This window comes from Molossus molossus, unplaced genomic scaffold, assembly GCF_014108415.1.
Source record: "Molossus molossus isolate mMolMol1 unplaced genomic scaffold, mMolMol1.p scaffold_m16_p_9, whole genome shotgun sequence".
Taxonomy (NCBI): Eukaryota; Metazoa; Chordata; class Mammalia; order Chiroptera; family Molossidae; genus Molossus; species Molossus molossus.
The window spans coordinates 67,135,173-67,154,254 of NW_023425403.1; the positions used below are offsets into that span (position 1 = coordinate 67,135,173).

General features: G+C 36.2%; 1 protein-coding gene and 1 pseudogene across 2 annotated transcripts in view; both read right to left on the reverse strand.

Annotated features, from left to right (window-relative positions):
• The window catches only part of PIBF1 (progesterone immunomodulatory binding factor 1), a 183,068-nt gene that overhangs the window by 89,631 nt on the left and 74,355 nt on the right, over positions 1–19,082 (reverse strand). The gene's annotated exons all lie outside the window — the stretch shown is intronic.
• On the reverse strand, positions 235–1,855 carry LOC118622968 (annotated as a pseudogene).

The window sequence follows — 19,082 nt, forward strand, 5'->3', positions numbered from 1 at the left end:
TGGGGACAAACCGCAACCGAGGTACGTGCCCTTGGCTGGAACCAAACCCAGAACTCATTGGTCTGAGGGCTGACACTACCGCTGAGCCAAACCGGCCAGGGCTTAATTCCTTTTCTTTGGTGATTGAACTGCCAGAGTCAAATGGATAACAATATACAAGAATTCCCTTGCCGTCTCAAATCTTTTGCAGAAGTGCAAAGATGCCTGAGTTATGTGACTTGCATTTATTATTTTCTAGACACAAGTGCTTTCCAATGTATCAGCAGTTGCTACATTTTCCTTCTTGTCCTCAGGTTTTGTGGCAGAAAACAGAAGTACTTCTTGGATGTTACAGGAGTCTGTGAGAAACGCGGTGACTCGTGGATGCTGGTGCCCCAGCCAGCTGTGGGGGCTGCCCGTATTCCAGGGCAGTGCAGTTTTCATCTATGAACATGGCATTATACCATCAGTGGCCTTGGCCTGTTTTTCAAAAAGCTGCCACTGCCTCATGGGGTCATTCAGTTCAGTTTAGGCAATGCATTTTTCTTTCTTCATGACAAAAAGCTAAAAATGCTGTCAGACCCTCTTTAGAGTGATGCCATTTTGCCAAAGAGCTCATTATCTATGGGTGATCACACATGAATGTAGGATTGATGTATGTCGCTTTCAGAAACTCCCCAACAAAGTTATCAAAGAACCTGGTCCAAGGTGGAGGGCACTCAACATCTTTTGCCACACACCTATCATCAAGAATTTGCGAGTTTCTTCAGTTTCAAAGAGGTTGGTTTCCAGCAGCTTCACCCCCAGGGTCTCAAGCTCTTCTACGATGCTGATTTTCCAGAAGGGTGGGGTGACGTCAACCTCGTAGCTTGGCTCTCTGGGCCATCTGGATAGTTGGTGCCTTGTAACTGCCTGCAGTGTGCTTCACCATCCCTGAAACCATCCTCTCTGTGATTTCCTTAAGATCATCATAGTCTGCGTAGGCCATGTAGAACTCACAGGTGGTGAACTCAGGTTTGTAAGTCAAACCAATTCCTTCACTCTGGAACTGGCGTCCAATTTCATAAATCTGATCAATGCCACCAAGTATCAGCATCTTATGGTAGAGTTTTAGAGCAATTCTCATATATGGATTAATGTCCAGCTCATTATGGTAGGTGATAAAAGGCTTGGCCACAGATCGCCCTGAGAAGATGTTCATCAAGGGAGTTTCAATCTCTAGGAATTCCAACTCCTCCAAGAAACTTCTTATGTACGTGAAGATGTAGGGGATGATGTTCAGCTCATCCTTCTTGGTTTTCCCAGGATTCCCCTAAATTCCAATTATTCCCCTATTCTCCAATGTAATTTGCTATTGATGTGAATATTCTTCTGATTTATAATTCCTGGAATTGGAATTATATGACTTGCAACTTGACCCCCTTCTCTTCGAAGGTCATAGAAGATGAGTTTTCCCCCAGAAGCTCTTTAAAAAAACATTATTATTGATATTTTAGAGAGAGAAACATCTATGTGAGAGAAACACAATGATTGGCTGCCTCCTGCAAGCCCCCCACTGGGGATCGAGCCCACAACCTGGGCATGTGCCCTGATCAGGAACTGAACCAGGAACTCTTAATCCACTGAGTCATACTGGCCTGGCCCAGAAGCTCTTTTGGCATGTATTCTACCTGTCACCTTTAAGGTGTCACTTGGGTGGTCCCCAGGCTGCAGGTAACTGCATTGTTGAAGTGCTGTGGTTGGTGGGGGCAGCACTGGCCTGGCTTAGTTGTTTCTCATTGGGTTTCTTCTGCTTGGTGTCCTGCTCTGCTTTCTTCTCAGCTTTCAGGCTTCTCTTTAGCTCATTTTTGCTCAGTTCTGGCTCCCTGATGTCCATTCACCTCAGGCCTCTGCGCTGCAGTCATCTCTCCAGAGGCTCAAACTGAAAGCTCATTGTCCCTTTTTTATTATAACCATTCCCACGGGTAAGAAGTAGTAAAAATTATTTTACTCAAAAATGTATTAATTCAACATTTTACTGACGTGAAAATGTCTCTGTACTCTGGGAATAAGTTGTTTTATAAATACAAATATATAAAACGTGTGAAATCAATACCTACTTTGTATGCCTACTAGTAGAACACACTAGACTACATTACCAAAATAAATTCTGGATAAGTCATTTAGAATGTGATATTGATCTTTAAAATAATTTGTTTTGAAAAGATTAAACTGCAAAGTTTGCCTTCTTATGGATTCAGGACATTGTGGGTAATTCTGAAATCAATGCAAACTCCAAGTAAGAAATTAAAGATGGCTTTCAGATTTCACCTCTTCTTATTCATTATATGGCCCTTGAAAACTACTTTTAGCACTTTTAGCACTATTACTCTTTCCTTATATTGAAAAGTTAAATAATAACAGAACACTGTTTAATAAATTGACATAATGACAATTCTATAAATCAAAAGATAATTCTGAAGGATTAACTTCTTCCCATGTTGTTTATACAATGAACGTATCCTCCCTCAAATAATTAGGTCTTTGTAATAATTATCATTTTCGTTTGTTAAATTGAACTGTGAAACTGCTAAAGAAACATTAGAGACGTAAAAGCAGTTCCAGCAGTGAGGAGTGGACAATGGAAGTGTAACTTGACAGTTTAAGGTAACTTCCTCTTACTTGTTTCGCTAATATAACTGGTCACAGTATACTGTGTTGACTCATCTTCTCATTCTATCCTTTTAACGTAAACATTTTATTCAAACAAAGTCAATATTACTTATATGTTAACAATTTTTTTTTCTTTATTGATTTTTAGACAGAGAGAAAGGGAGAATGAGAGAGAAACATCGCTGAGAGAGAACACTGACTGGTCACCTCCTGCATGCCCCCCACTGGGAACTGGCCCACAACCTGGGCATGTGCCCTGACTGAGAATCAAACCGGCGACCTTGTGGTGGGTGCATGGGTCGATGCTCAACCATTGAGCCACACTGGCTGGGCTATATGTTAACAACTTTATATTTGATATTCTAATTCACCATAGTAAGAGGTCAATTTCCTATAAAGTATAATCAGAATCTCCAACTATCCTCATAAGCATCTCATTCCAGGCCCCAAATTTAGCTAGATTTTTACGCTACATTTGTAACTGGGTTCTTCTAGTTTTCATAAGACTCATCCATATAGCACATACTACTGTAAAAATAGTAATATAAAGCTCTAGAATGAAACGCTTGCTCTTAAGGAATATGCATCACGACAGACTTGGGGGCTAGATATATAAGGAGAAGACATGTTAAAAGGTGAATATCAGCTGTCAGGGAGCAAAAATGTTCATCCTTAAGAAATGCTCTGACTACGGTGAATTCAACTCCAGGTAGCATGGCATGTTTTACAATGCTGAGAAATAACCACAGGAGAGACATCAACATGGCACTGGATTCTCAGAAATGGGAGAACTCATTCAAACAAAAGCACTAGATAAAACACTAAACAACAATAAGTTTTCATAATAATATTTACCTCAGCAGTCTTTATACATGTACTATGGCAAAGGTTGCTCATTACACTCTAATGTATTAAGCCAAGAAGTGTATATAGTTTAGTCTCAACTCTATCAATAAGTTTATCGTTGAATAAAGTGAAAGACCCACGTGATTATTAGCCTTTTATTTAATCTTAGTTTTTTATTCCAATAGTAACAACTGATCTTTCAATTTTGTCCACAAAATATTCATGGTATTCCTGATATTAAAACTGGATATTTATTCTGAACCTAGTTATTTAATCTCATTTGGTGGACAGGTATTCCAAAGCAAAATTCTAAAAAAGTATTGTACTGAGTGGTGAGGCTCCTGTAATCACCAGGACCAAGAAGGAGTCCTTTCAGTAAGAAAGTTGAAGAGTGGATCAGCTTGGAAGTAAGGAAGTGGATGAAGAAAGGCATTTGTCTGTGTACAGGAGGACAAGTGTGTGTAGATAGAATACACACAGGATTGGCAAAAGACAAGATTGGCAAAAGAAGCTAAGCAAAGTAACAGGATTTCTAGTTATGGGTAAGGGTTCAGGAAAGGGTTTCCTCAGGAATCAGATATTAGGTAGATGAACTGGTTAGAAATTATTGAAAGGTACTCTAGGTCAATACAGAAAAGATACTGTGGTTTAGAATACATGGGAGCAAGTAGTCATGGCTGGACCACTAAACCCTTTATGTGAGGAAGGTAATTTAATTCTAAATTCTGAAGCAAATGGGGCAGGGGCTGATAAACTTTCAACACATATAAAGGAGTGCCTTGAAACAGAGATGGGCCTGAATCTCCAGATGGGAAACCTTGGGTGGATGGTGGATTTCACTGTGGGAAACTGGAGCTGACAAGGGAAAAGGCTGACATCTCTAATCAACTGAAAACCAATCTTGCTTACATAGGTGGGACATTTTTTTTTTAATTAATTAATTTTTGTTGCAGATGTTTCTACTTTTTCCCCTGCAGACATCCTCCTCCCTATCCTGCCCCCAAAAAGCATTGGTGTCTATGTTCATTGGTTACACATACATGCATGTAAGTTCTTTGGTTTATCTGGTTTATCTTATCCCCCTCCCCTCCTTTCTGAGGTTTGTCAGTCTGAACCATACTCTTTTCTGTCTCTGGGTCTGTTCTGTTCATTAGCTTTTTTTGTTCATTACATTCCACAAATGAGTGAGATCATGTGGTATTTATCTTTCTCTGATTGGCTTATTTAGCTTAGCATAATACTCTCCATGTCTCTCCATGTCGTCTCAAAAGACGAGAGATCTCTCTTTCTTACAGCTGCATAGAGTTCCATTGTGTATATGCACCACAGCTTTTTAATCCACTCATCTACTGATGTACATTTGGGTTGTTTCCAGATCTTAGCTATTGTAAATAGTGCTGCTATGAACATAGGGCCACATCTATTCTTTCTGATTGGTGCTTCAGGCTTCTTAGGGTATATTCCTAGAAGTGGGATCACTCAAAGTCAAATGGCAGTTCAATTTTTAATTTTTTGAGGAAACACTATAGTGTTTTCCACAGTGGCTGCACCAGTCTGCATTCTCATCAGCAGTGCACTAGAGTCCCCTTTTCTCCACACCCTCGCCAGCAGTTGTTGTTTGATGATTTGTATTCTGGCAGGTGGGATAGGTGGGATATTAATCCCATTTAGGTGTTTCAGACTCCTCTCTTACCTTATTTAACAAATTTATTTTTAATCCTCACCCGAGGATCTTTCTTCATTAATTTTTTTTTTTTTTTCATAGAGTGGGAGGGAGGAAGGGAGAAAGAGAGAGAGAAACACTGATGTGAGAGAGACTCATCAACTGGTTGCCTCCCACACAACCTCCACTGGATTGAACCTGCAACCGAGGTACGTGCCCCTGACCAGGAACTGAACCTGTGACTCCTTGTTCCGCAGGCTGACACTCTATAACCTCTAAGCCAAACTGGCCAGGGCTCACCTTATGCTCACTTCACTGAGTTTAATATTCAATTCCCTTACTCATTTTGGTTGAGCTAATAACTAATCTACGCCTTCACTCAAACATTTTTGATATGAGAAATTTAACATATGAAAAACTAAGTACTTTCCATTTAAATAATTTTGGTTGAAATCTATTTTACCTTTTACAACAAAGTTTTATTAGCCAAGAAAGGACTGAAGTATTTATCGTGACATCGTCAATGTCTAGTAAATGAAGTCTTTGGTTGGTTAATTTTTTAATATCCTGAAAACATTTTAAAGATCTATGAACCCAGAAATAAGCACCCCTGTTCTACCATACCCAATCTACAATTTCTAATGTTACTTTAAAAAAGCAAAACAATTTTTATGTAGTTTTATATATTTCAGAAGATATCAGATTAATGTGCATTTATATATACATATAACTATATAAATACAATTTACAACTGAATTTTGAAAGGCAGATTTGTGAAAATCTACAGATATTTCTTTAAAAACAACTTTCCATACCACTATAATCTTTAACATTTAAGCATACCAATTTATACATCAATTGGAAAGGAAGGTAGATCAGAATATATTGTTATCCAGATAATATACCAGCTTTGTATATTCTGACATTCCTTCCTGGTGGGATGTATTTGTTTTCCAATAGAGAATCATTGGATGTAATGATGGAAATGTACTGATAGGTGGATGCTGAGCATGTGGAAGTTCTGAAGCCAGGAAACAAGTTAAGTACAATTGATAGATATATTAGAGACATTTGAATATTGCTTTCCGTTCACAGAAACAGAGTTCTAGTAACTAGCCATTCCCTTTCAATTGTGAAATTTTCTAAACTAAAAAGAAAACAGGTTGAGAAACATAAAACTACCATCAGTGTTGCAACAATGATTACTATAAGACAAGCAAAAAGAATTTAAAAGGCGTTGGTTATTTGTCCAAATGTTTCGGCCATTTAGATGATTTCTTCAACCAGTTCTCTTCTCAGCTATAATACTACATCTGTCATTTTTGGCTTACAAACAAATTCTTAAATGAATGTGAGAGATCTTTTTTTGCAGAGTTAAAAACGCTGAGTATGCTTAACAACTGTACCATGGATTTATAAGAATTTCAAGCATGTATTTAGAGTAATTCAATGCCTCTATCATATCATAATCAAATAAAATATGTATTCTCATTAATAAAATAAACAATATGTAATAATATTTGGCTATCCAATAAAGGCAAAAAATACATACTGTAGACATATGAAGATAAATGTACTTAAATGAAACAAATATAATAAAAGAAATGTTGCCTTAAAATAAATCAAAGCATGCATGAGATAAAATTAGAGTAAAATATTTTGACAGTGTTTGAATGCGTAGCTGCTTTCCCTTTTGTGGCAACATGACAACAAACACTTAAAATTCAGCTTGAATTATCCTTTGAACCAACGGTATTTGTGATATCAGCGCTTCACAGCACTCAGAACTATTTCATGCTGCTTTCAATATACCTCGGTGTCAGTCTGCATTAAAGACAAAAATTACAATAGATAAAACTGAATCTAAAAGAGTCATGAGACCTCTGTTTGCCTTTCAATTTTTCTATGAACCTAAAACTACTCTAAAAAAAACAGTCTTTTAAAAAGTCATGAGAAAAAGTACTTTTGGGGATGCTTTTTATGAACAATAGTGTCAAGTATGAACAGCAGCAGAATGGAGGCTAATCATGGTTTTGTTCCTTTTTCCATAATATATATCTTTAAAAAAAGTCACTTTACTATACAACACAAAGTACTGTAAAGGCAAAAAGGAATGTAAAAGTCAATTATTTAGACCAACTCTTATTAACAGGCAAACACTATAAATCTTAACTTATGAAACCAGTGTTCTTAGAATGAGTTTAAAAATTCCGTAACTCTGGGAAACTCCTCAATAGGAATCCAGAAACCAGAGTCCTGGGTTCAAATCCAGATAGTGTGGTGGTTGAGAAAACTTTTTTTCTTTTGCAAGGATGAGGATGACTTGAGCTTGATTTAATCTAGCCCAACCAGGGATGACCATCAGAACCATTTATGGAACTTTTGAGAATTACAGATGCCATGGCTCTACCTTAGATCCACTGAATCGAAATCCTAGAGGATACACTTGGGAATGTTGAATTCCGGGTGATTAAATGAGCTAATATAAGTAAAACGCTCACAAAAGTGTCTTCCATAATTAAAATATAAGTTACTTAAGTGCAAGAATCTTGTTTAATGCATCGTTGGAGTTCTAGAATCTAGTATTTTACCGAGGACACTAAGTTCTTAATAAATCTTTACTGAATGAAATGAATGGAGTCATGTTAACCATTTATGGTATTATAAAATTTAAATTACTAAATAGTTTAAGCCAAGATAGAGAACACTAAAGTCTCATAAACTAATCTGGTGAGGAGTACTTGTTTCTGAAAAATGACAAAAATCACTGAATTAGGATGATTATTTCCAGGTTTAGTTGTCAGTTTAAGATGAAAACAAATCCCAGGGCATGAAGAAAAAGAAACCAAAATGATTATAGGATAGGTATGACAGAGCTACAACAGAGATTAGAGTTTATAAAAATGTACAGTTTGGCTAATGACTGACATGATAGAAGCAGACATGACAACATTCTAAAAGCATTTTAAAAACAGAAATGCAAAAGAGGGAGCAAAGTTAGATATATCTAAGCTCTACAATGAGTTATAAAGTTATTGTAAAATGTACACACAATTTTAGGAATATAAGTGCAACTCACTAGCCTACCTACAAAAATAAAATAAAGTCTATCATAAGGGTATGTAAAACAGAAGCAAAGAAAAACATAACATAAAAATGAGAAGAACCAAATCACTTCGTGAGGTCTGCTCTCCATCTCTAAATTTCTCTCATTAGACTAATAGACTAAATAACTGCTTTACTAGGTTTTCTGTAAAATACTATTTTAGGATTTTTAGCTATAAAATATAATTATTAGGCCTGGTTGCACAGTCAATATATACGTTATGATTATATTTTAATTTCTACAGCTGTTTATCAAATGTGTAAGCGTATAAAATTCCAGAAGATATCTACATACCTGAGTATCTATTTAACCATCTATTTATGGCTATAAACATGACAGGATAAAAATAAAATAATAAAGTACCTAATACAATAAAAAACTCAATAAATATTAATTGAATAAAAAATTTAAACATTTAAACACCCTACATTATTATTTTGAAGAGATGCCTCCTCTCCTTCAGTATTTTCGTGGGCCTCACTTTTCTTCCCACACTTTCTCATGCCCTCCAGGCTGGTGGGAAGTTGGCACTTTTGTTATTGCCCTGCTTTCTCTTGCTTTTCTCTCACTTGCTATGGTAAACAAGACCCAAAACAGTGGGTTACGAGAGACTTGTGATCAAAAGTCAGATATGAATTGTAAAGGCATTTTCTAAGAGAAAATGTGAATTGGCACAAGTCATCAGCATGTGTAGAGACCAATACAACAGAAAAGAGTCTAACATTTCAGCACTTTATGCTTATATTTGCTTTCTCTCTTTCTCTGTATTTTTCATTTAATTATCTTCAAAACTCTAACACAGAATTTAGGATTATTCTCTTCTTAGAGATGAAGAAACTGAAACTCAGAAAAGTTACCAACTAAGTAGAAGAGCCTGAATTTGTACCCATGATTGCCCCAAATTTGGGCTCTTACACTATAATATTCCATATCCAAGAGAAAAAATATTAAAAATATAAAGCATGTATTAAAAATACACACACGATCTCCAGCAACGCGAGTGGACAGGCACAACTAGAGGAAGAAGGCAGTCCAGACAAAGGTCACGACTGAAAGGGAACAACGAAGAAAGCAGGTGAGGACTGTCCACGGAAACAAACACACAGAGGCTCTCCAAGGGTACAGGAAACCTGTGTTATGGGTCAGAGGTTTGAGGAGGTTCAGGTCCTTAGAGGGTGTTACAGATGTCCTAGAAGGAGTCTAGAGAAAAGTAATTTCGTTACTTCAGGTATCGGTGTGACTATACAATAAGGCCTGGGTGTCACTTTTTGAGTACTTATAAAATCTCTCCCCATTGAGTATTCTCTCAATTACTTTATTTTGAAATGTACAATACTGTTCAGGGAAGACACATTGGCTTGCAAAGACCATAATCAATGAAAATTTTGAATCTGTTATGTTCAGTGGAAGGAATCAAACATAGAAGCTAAGACATTTAATACAGTTATAATTATTTCTGGAATGCAGCCCTACAACTACACTGAAAACAGGTTTTACAGATTATTTTATTAAGAAATATAATTAATTAAATTTTGAAGAGCAAAAACACATCAGAAGAACAAATGGGAAATATTAAAAACAATTCTTAATAGAAGAAACTTGTGGCTAAAGATAAAAATATAATGACAATATCATCTAGGGGTTCAAACAGTAAAAAAATATATATACAAATCAGTGTTGCTAATATGTTTCAGAAAACTGTGCTAGATGATTTCAAAAATAGCTTCAACAGACCTTGAAGGTTCATGAGATGAAACTAAAGTATGCTTTAACATAATGTAATTTAAAATATTTACATATAACTAAATTAAGCACGGATTCTGAAGCACTTTGTGGGTTCAAATTCCATACCTGCCCCTTACTACCTGTGTCTCAGTTTCCATATCTATAAATTGGGATTAATAATGGTAACAATCTAATCATATTATGAAGACTAAATAAGTTAATATTAGTAAAATGCTTAAAACTGTGCTGGTACAATAAGCACTATGTAAGTGTTTGCTGAATAAAATTAAATATTCAAGATTGCCAGAGCCTTTTTTTTAAGCCTGTCACGGGAAAAGTAATAGCTGACCTTCATGCTTTCCTGGCCAAGCCAAGCTCTCTCATCACATTTCTGGTGTTTCCCTATGAACCATGAGATGTTCTAATTATTTAAAATATAGAAATTTCGGAAACACAAAATTTTATTTTTCTTTCAGTGAGTGGAATGTGACATGTCTCACCAAGAAACAGAAGTCAAAGAATTTTTCATGTACCCAGCTAAAGGGATTCACAGGAATGTGTAGTGCTGATATCCAGGAAGGAATCTACCAATGGAGATGCAACCACTCAGAACTGTGACTGGTCATGGAGGAGATAGATAATGACCACCGCTACATCACGGAAATTGTTGAAGAGCTGGCATAAATGTTTTCAAGGGATCAGCAAAATGTTTTATGGAATGAGCCAAAGAGTAAAAATTTTAGGCTCTGAGGTCCATAAAATCTCTGTTGCAACACTTAACCATGCAACTGCAGCATGAACGCAAGCACAGACAATAAATGCACAAATGAGTGTGGCTGTGTTCCTATAAAACTTTATTTATGGACACCAACATTTGAATTACAAATAATTTTTATGTCATTATTCTGTTTTTTTCCTAATAACTTAAAAATATAAAAAACATTCTTCACTGTTGAACAAGCTCTCTGAAGAAGGTTTCTTTCAAGAGGGTCAATGGGGGAATAAAGGGGAGACACCCGTAATACTTTCTTTAATTTTTTTTCTTTATTGATATATTTTTAAGACTTTGCAGAATCTTTGTTTTGCCTGCACAAATGTACTGTTGACCATTTAGTTATTTTTTGTTTTATTTTACTTTTATTATTTTTATTTTTTCTTTATTTTTTAGAGAGATAGAAACATCGATGAGCGAGAACATCGACTGGCCACCTCCTGCATGCCCCCTCTGGGGAACGGGCCCACAACCTGGGCATGTGCCCTGACTGGAAATCGAACCAGTGACCTCTTAGTGTGTGGGTCGATGCTCAACCACTGAGCCACACCAGCCCGGCTGTAGTACTATCAATAAAGATAAAAAAGAGCCCTGGCCAGTTTGGCTCAGCGGTTAGAGCATCGACCTGCGGTTAGGAGAGACCCGGGTTCGGTTCCTGCTAAGGGCATGTACCTCGGTTGCAGTTTGTCCCCGGCCCTGGTTGGTCGTGCGGGTGGCAGCCACTCGATGTGTCCCTTTCACGTCGATGTTTCTCTCTCTCTTCCTCTCTCTCCCTCCCACTCTATCTGTGCAAAAAATGGAAAAATGTCCTCGGGTGAGGATAAAAAAAAAAAAAAAAAAGATAAAAAAGAAAAACAAAATAGGTCCAATGATCCTGCCACTTATGAATGCAGTTGCTTTGCATAACTGTGTTTAACTAAAGTTACTTGTGTTGATTAAAAAAATCTCCCTCTATTGGGAAGAGTTAAAAAAAAGAAGGTTCCTTTCCTCAACTTACTATTTATTTTAATTGTTAGTAATTCACTGTACAGGTCTTGTACTTACTTGCTTCATATTTTGTTTATTTTATCCATTAAGTATTTAATATTTTTGATGCTATTACAAACAGTATTTAAATAATTTATTTTTTCTTTATTGATTTTTAGAGAGAGAGGAAGGGAGCGGGAGAGAGAGACAAAAACACTGATGAGAGAGAACATCGATTGGCCACCTCCTGCATCCCCTCCACTGCGATTGGGCCCACAACCTGGGCATGTGCCGACGACCTCTTGGTGCATCAACCACTGAGCCACACCGGCCAGGCTAAAAAACTTTTAATTTCCAATTTTTCACCTGCTTATATCTAGTATATAGAAATACAATTGACTTTTTGCTAATGACCCTATATTCTGCAATCTTGCTAAAGTCACATATTAGTTTTATTAGGTCATTTATAGATTCCAGCTATGATGTTTTTTGAAAACTCCACTCAGCCTTTATATCCTTGCTTGAGAAAAACAGCATTTGTAACCATCCTTTTGGTCTGTTTCTATGGGTCTGTTTTTGTTTTGTTTTCTTTTTAGATGCCACATGTAAGTGAAACCATACAGTATTTGTCTTTAACTGACTTATTTCACTTAGCTTACATAATACCCTCTACATCTTAGAAGGGAGGGTGTGGGGGTGGGTGAAAAGCGGAAGAGGAATATAGTCAATAATATTGTGATAAATTTGCATGGTGACAGATGATTACTAGAATTAGTGGGGTGATCACATTTGTAAGGTATAAAAGTTTCAAATCACTATATTGTACACCTGAAACTAATATAACCAATATAAGATTGCATACCAATTATACTTAAATAAAAAACAAATTAAAAAATAGCATTTGTAAGAAATAAAACTTGAGAATACAATTAATGAGAGAAGGAAAGAAACCCTCATAACATTTAGCATAGTATCTGACCCGCAGCAAATAGCACTAATTAAATCCCTTCACAAATTTCAGAGTTCTTACTACAAGTTTCAGCATTTCTGACATGTCCCAAATCTTTACCTCTAGGCCTGGTCTTTCTTCTAGGCTTCAGATTCTTATTCCCATTTATTTACTATATTTGTATGCAATAGATACTTTATTTATTTAAAATAAATTTACTTTCCAATTACAGTTGACATACATATTATATTAGTTTCAGGTGTACAGCACAGTGATTAGACATTTATATACCTTACAAAGTGATGTGATTGGTACCTTAGAACTTCAAGTATAAATCCTAAATCAAAATTATAATCTTCATTCGCCCATGAGTTACCCCTGCTTTCCAAAAGTTCTATTTCTGATAATAAGATCACTGCCACCTCAACTACCCAGAACATTTTGTAAGAACCACTGATAACTTTCAAAGATACTTTCAAATCTAGTCAGTTATTCAATCTTGTAATAAACACAATAGCTGCCTAGCTGTAACAATAGTAACAATATCATAATCTAGGTAACCTATCTCCAGAAACAGTACTTGTAAACATAAATTATTTTGTCTCTAATGTGTGCAGTAGTAATATACTTACTTGCGGAGATTGTGACACTGGGTGCTATTAGATGATATCTGGGGAAATCTAAGAAACATCTAATGTTCCATTAAAATAAGCATCCCTCACTATGATGTTTTTGAAAATGATAGGTGCAAAGGGGCCAGTGATAAATGGCAAATAAAATTATGATTAGGTTATCAGCTAAGTTTATAGTGAACACCTCAATTCACAGGTCTCTGGTAGAGAGGGACAGGTAATGTGATAGGCTTAAGGTTTAAGAGAAGCTGTACAATTCCAAACCCATCTTAACACTGGCTGACTCATAGAGACTAAATACAAATACATTAAAGTGTATAAATTGCACCCTGGCAGATTTGGCTAAGCGGTTAGAGCGTCAGCCTGCGGTCCAGAGAGACCCGGGTTCGGTTCCCGCTAAGGGCATGTAACTCATTTGCAGTTTGACCCCGGCCCTGGTTGGTCGTGTGGGTGGCAGCCACTCGATGTGTCCCTTTCACGTCGATGTTTCTTTCTCTTTCTCCTTCCCGCTCTATCTGAATAAAAAATGGAAATGTCCTCGGGTGAGGATAAAAAATTTAAAAAAAAGAAAATAAAGTGTATAAATTGCATTAGACTGAAAAGAGGTATAAGTGAGCTCTAACCCTGTGTTTTCTCAGTTACAGGAAAAGAGGAAGTGGAAGACCAAGCTGTACTCATGGTTGTGATCTGTTAGCTCACCCAACTATAAGCCCAAACTATGTCTTAGAATAAGACCCAAACACATTAGACGTTTCTGTTTTCTGGGAGAGGTGTTGGTGAGTAGAGAGCAAGGCAGAAAATCTACACCAACCACTATGCCCACCCCCATTGTTATTTCTAAAGCCAATTTTTCATCTACTCCCTATGCCATCACACCATTTTCAGCCATTGTTACCTCTTACTTAGACTTCAAGCACTCCTATTCAGGGTATCTTGAATTACCCTGAATGTGTGTGTGTGTGTGTGTAATATATATATATATATAAGTAATATATATATATATTTTACATACGCATACACGCACAGTAAAATGATATGTATATATATTTATCTAAAACGTGGTTTCCTCATGTCACCCTGCATTGTTCACTGAGGTAAACATAAGCTCTTTATTCTGACATTCCAGGCCTACCAAAATATGAAACCATCTCCTACCTACTTGTACACTCCAAATCTGATGGAATTATCTATTTTTCCTGATAATCCTTATATTTTGTCCCCTTCTATATTTAGAAAGGTTTATGCAATGTTTGGAATGCCCTTCTCTCAGATCTGCATATCCAAATTCATACTTCAAAGAAATGCTTGTTTCATATACCACCTCCTCTGAAAGGTCATTCTCAGTACTCCCTTAAAATAGATAGGGACATTTATGTACTACCACAGACTCCTTAAGAGATATAACATTTTACTTTAAAATATAAATATGTATGCACATTTATTTTTTTAGCTCTTTGGAAACAGAAATAATCTTAAATTTTAAAAGTTCTCCAATAGTGTCACTCACAAAGGTTCAATGAATATTGAGTTGAATAATTTCTAGCCCACCATAGGACAAATTTTAGAGATATTTTAGCTTTTTATTAGTCCACCCTCTACCAAAAAGAAATCTGAGCACAACATACATCTTTTTCTCCACCTTCTACACTGAAACCATGGGTAGAAATATGTTTCTCTTTTGCCTTTTGATGTACACAGTAAAATGCAGAGTTCATAATGTTGCCTCTCATTTAAAATATAAGGAAATAAGGCAAGCAATGTTAAACATTTGGAATTGACAGAAAAAAAAAACAACCCTAGGTTCATCCACATGTTAAAGAATTAAGGGAAGTAGAAAACAGTTCACAGAATTGGGCTACAAAGATTCGATTCTCACAGGGAAGAGGCAGTATTGGTGATTGATTTACATTAGGTTCTACTATGAAATGGAAAGGAAAATGAGTTTATGTAGGTGCAAATTTATATCATTTATCTGATGGTATCTGCAATAAAAAATTCATAAAAGTGTATATAAAACTAATAATTCAATTTTTATAAATTTCATAAAAAAGAGAACAGGTTAGCCCTGGCCGGTTTGGCTCAGCGGTTAGAGCGTCGGCCTGCGGTCCGGAGAGACCCGGGTTCAGTTCCCGCTAAGGGCATGTACTTCGGTTGCAGTTTGTCCCTGGCCCTGGTTGGTCGTGCGGGTGGCAGCCACTCGATGTGTCCCTTTACATCGATGTTTCTGTCTCTCTCTCCCTTCCTCTCTCTCCCTCCCACTCTGTACAAAAAAAAAAATGGAAAAATATCCTCGGGTGAGGATAAAAAAAACAAAAAACAAAACAAAAAGAGAACAGGTTAGATCCTTTTCACATAGTTCTATCCAAATGAACCCTCAAAATTACTACTGCTAATCCTTTTATTAAAAATTAATGAGCCCTGGCCGGTTTGGTTCAGCGGTTAGAGCGTCAGCCTGAGGTCTGGAGAGACCCGGGTTCGGTTCCCGCTAGGGGCGCGTACTTCGGTTGCGGTTTGTCCCCGGCCCTGGTTGGTCATGCGGGTGGCAGCCACTCGATGTGTCCCTTTCACATCGATGTTTCTCTCTCTCTCTCTCTTCCTCTCTCTCCCTCCCACTCTATCTGTACAAAAAATGGAAAAATGTCCTCGGGTGAGGATTAAAAAAAAAAAAAAAAAAAAATTAATGAGCCCAGCCAGTGTGGCTCAGTGGATTGAGTGCAATCCCATGGACTGAGAGGTCCTGTTTGATTCCTGGTCAGGGCACATGCCTAGGTTTCGGGCTCGATCCCCGGTGGGGGATGTGCAGGAGGCAGCCAATCAATGTTTCTTACATTGGTGTTTCTATCTCTCTCTTCCTTCCTCTCTCTCTAAAAAATCAATAAAAACAAATTTTTTTAAAAAGTTAATGAAAAGTTTGAGTCATCTAATTCAACACTGTTCTAGTGCTCTCTATCATCAAAGATGTATGTACGGTTTAAGGAGCTATAAACTTTTGCTATGCCTCGGTCTAACTTATTATTTGTAAATGTAGTACTGCCTAAAATTTGTGGAATGAAAACTGGTACATACACCTGCAGAAAGTCAATCAGAGCTTACAAATATCTTATAAGTGGAATGCTTAATATTTAAGGGAGCTATTGACAGTGATAGTGAAGGGGTAGTTTCTATAGTGAAAAGAGGCATTATTGGCTATATTGGAGACCAAGTGCAGGTACACAGCAGTTAGCAACTTGGAAAACTGGCTAATAAATCTTTTTTTTTTTTTTTTTTTTTTTTTTTTAGAAGCATTCAGTTCATAGTATTAATTTTAAAAAATTAGAGATCAGCACTTTAGTTAAAGAATCCAACTTAGGTTTCATAAGTGCTATTACTTTGGGCTAAAAAAAATCTATATTTACTATATACAAATGATTGAATTTCACAACATACATTTCTCGTTTAAACATCTGTTGACTAATTTCTGGATCAAATGCAGAGTTTAACTAATAGCAAAAGATGACGAATAAGAATAGACATGTTTTGTGGCATCAACATACAGAACATTCCATTCTCATAAATGACAGGCTATTAACCATACCTTGATTTTCCTGTAAACTACTTTGAAAAACTATTTCAAAGCTAACATTTCATTGTCATTTACAGGTACATGAGTTCCTTTACAAGTTTATATATGCACAGCCTATCAGACTAGAATGATCTAGGTGCACATTTGCCTAAGGCAGGAAGATGTATTCTTTTGGGTATATTCCATCTCTGTGATTTTGAACAAAAAGAATTTTAGAAATGCTAGGCATTGTTACATTTAGAGTATTTATACATAATCTAGCTAGTAAAAATTCATATTTAAGGTCCCAGTGAATTAAAATAAAACATCTGAATTCTAATAATAGATACATTGGTATCACTTAAATTCTGCTGTTTAAAGGTATACTAACTCATTTCCTACTTTTTTACAAATATATAGACTTTTCATTTGTAAAATAAAAATACAATGCCAACAAAAAAAAATGCAAGGGAAATCCCAAATCCCAATAATATAAATTACTAACAATTAAAATAAATATTAAGTTTAGGAAAGGAACCTCTTTAGAGAGCCTTATAACAGTGAAGGTCATCTATTTGCATGAAATAATTTTACCAAATCTGGTCAGAGACTGCTCCTAACCCTTTATTTTTAGGGTACTGGAAAGAGAACACAGATACATCTTATTTTAAAAATCAACTAACTGGAAGATAATAAATAATAGCTAACATGTATTGAGAACTTAAAATTGTATAATAAATCTTATTTAATTCTATAAAACACATAATTATATAGATTGGTTATGTTTCATTTAGAGTAACACACTTTAATGGCTAAAAGGAATTGAGAATATTTTCACATCTATTGAAAATAATTTCTACAAAGGGAGAAACTAAATGAACACCTATGTGGCATATATCATAGAAATATACAGGTTACACATAAACATTTATTAAAACCAGGAAGGGCTAAAAATTTGCTCATTGAAAAGAAAAAGTAAGACAAAAATAATACATGAAATAACCATTTTATTATTAAAGCATTCAAAATCTTGTTTAATGAATCTCAATTAAAGTAAAGCAAAATTAATTGTATATAGAAAAAAGTAACTAGATGGTCTGAAGTTAATATAGCAAATTTTAAAGCTAGATTTTTAGTGTCTTAAAAATGTCCAACTCTGTTTCTTTAACACTTAATGTCACTATTATAATGTTCTTATTACTAAAAGTCATGTAGAATGACTTGTAGTTCATAATAAATATATATCATATGGTACAGAATTCAGAATCTCTAAGGTGTCATTTGTTTAAGAGTTAGAAATTTGCTAAATGCCACATTAGTAGGTTGAAAAAAATAATCCAAGTCTATATAATTTTAATCACTCCTAAAATAGAAGACACTTTATAAAATTCAGGGTGAAAACTTTTAAAATAAAATGCTACTCTTATTGAAGGACCTGAATAAAATACAAATTCAAATGACTTAAAAGGCTCCCCGAAATACATGTCCACAGCCTAATCTCTTGAACCCGTGACTATGACCTAATGTGGAAAAGGGTCTTTTGCAGATGTGGTTAGGTTAAACACTTTTCGAGGAAGAGCCTGACCTGATTAGCTGGTGGCCATAAACGCAATCACATGTGTCCTGGTGAGAGACATGCAGAGGCGAGGGCAATGCGAAGACAGGGGCAGAGACTGCTATGGAGACAGAAGGGACTGAAATGATGTGACCACAGACCAAGAGGCCGCAGGATACCGGGAGCCCCTAGAATACGAACGAAGCGAGAAACAGACTGGTCCTAGAGCTTTCAGAGGGTGTAGTGCTCTGCAGACACCTTGGTTTCCGAGTTCTGGCCTCCAGAACTGAGACCTAAAGTTCTATTGCTTTAAGTCCTCAAAGGTTGTGGTAATTTATCATGGCAGCAGCAGGAAATTAATATGGTATCATTCTGGATTTTGTTGTTTTTATTTTTAATTTTTTTTCTTTATTGATTTTACAGGGAGAGGAAGACAGAAACATCAATGAGAGAACATCGACTGGCCACCTCCTGCATGCCCCACTCTGGGGATCTGGCCCACAACCTGGGCATGCGCCCTGACTGGGAATCGAAACGGCAACCTCTTGGTGCATGGGTGGATGCTCAACCACTGAGCCACACCGGCCGGGCTTGTTGTTTTTAATATGTATAATGGAGAGCAAAAATAAACCTATTGATGTTGTTGAACACAACATCACACATACTGTGCTTTATATACTGTTTACTAATAGTGTG